Here is a 1,287-nt window from a genome sequence, read left to right on the forward strand (position 1 = left end):
CGCCATTGCACTCCAGCCTGGGTAACAAGAGCGAAACTCCCTTTAAAAAAAAAAAAAAAGAAAAAAAAAACAAAAAAAACAACCTTTTACCCTTTCGCCAGCATGTCAGACTTCTGGGTTCCCTTCCCCTGAGCCCAACCAGTCTAAGGTTTGGGAATTAACTCCTCCCAGTTTGGAGGATGCACCTGAGGGGAATGTATAAAAACAAAATTACCTAGCTGTAAAGAAAAGTCAGAGGAGGAAAAAGGAAAAAAGAAAGCTGCTTTTTCAGAGGAGTCCCAGAGGTTCAGTTTGCATTTGAAAGGGGTACAGACTGAAGATGAATGGCTTCTCATCTACAAAGGGGAGCAGGCATCCCTGATTTCTTTCTCTTCTTAGCAAATACCCAGGATACATGAGGGAGGAAAAGTGAGGTGTTCTTCTTTCCTCTGTCCTTATATCCCTGAGTTCCAGTGACTATGACAGGGTGTCACCCATGGCTGTCAAAGCAGCTTTCAATCATGTAACAGGGGGTGCCTAGGGAGTGGGAGTATCTGCTCTTAACTGCGTGTGCCCTATCTCCCCTGCTGTCAGTAGCCTTAGAATCCCTTATTCATTTATGCCATGAATACTAGTATGACCTTTATCCATGAAACGGGAAGCTTGGCTCAACTGGCAGGAATTAGTAATGCCCACCTGTGCTGTGCCTTTTAACTTTTGTTGTCATCTTCCTCTGGGTCCCTCAGATCCAGTTTCTTTCCTTCCTTCCTTCCTTCCTTCCTTCCTTCCTTCCTTCCTTCCTTCTTTCTTTCTTTTTTCTTTTTTTTCTCTTTCTTCTTTCTTTCTCTTTCCTTTCTTTCTCTCTCTCTCTTTCTTTCTTTCTCTTTCTCTCTTTCTTTCTTTCTCTTTCTCTTTCTCTTTCTCTCTTTCTTTCTTTCTTTCTTTGATGGAGTCTCACTCTCTTGCCCAGGATGGAGTGCAGTGATACAATCTTGGCTCACTGCAGCCTCCACCTCCCAGGTTCTAGTGATTCTTCTGCCTCATCCTTCCCAGTAAGTGGGACTACAGGCACGTGCCACCACGCCCAGCTAATTTTTATATTTTTAGTATGATGGAGTTTCAGCATATTGGCCAGGCTGGTCTCGAACTCCTGACGTTGTGATCCACCCGCAGCCTCCCAAAGTGCTGGAATTACAGGTATAAGCCACCATGCCCGGCCCAGATCCAGTTTTCTTCTTGGGGCTTTCACCCAAAACTTAGAATTGAGCTTCGGACCAAAAATGTGTCTCAGTGGGGAGGGGTGTTGCA

The 1,287-nt window shown here is 44.8% G+C and overlaps 1 long non-coding RNA gene across 1 annotated transcript in view; it reads right to left on the reverse strand.

The window, feature by feature from the left end:
• Positions 1-741, reverse strand: part of LOC108295988 — a 1,646-nt gene extending 905 nt beyond the window's left edge. The window contains exon 1 of the long non-coding RNA XR_001821693.2: positions 91-741. This is a non-coding gene — a long non-coding RNA (uncharacterized LOC108295988). The remainder of the gene's footprint in view (positions 1-90) is intronic.
• Between the last annotated feature and the right edge of the window lie 546 nt (positions 742-1,287).

Source organism: Cebus imitator, unplaced genomic scaffold (assembly GCF_001604975.1).
Source record: "Cebus imitator isolate Cc_AM_T3 unplaced genomic scaffold, Cebus_imitator-1.0 Scaffold673, whole genome shotgun sequence".
NCBI lineage: Eukaryota > Metazoa > Chordata > Mammalia > Primates > Cebidae > Cebus > Cebus imitator.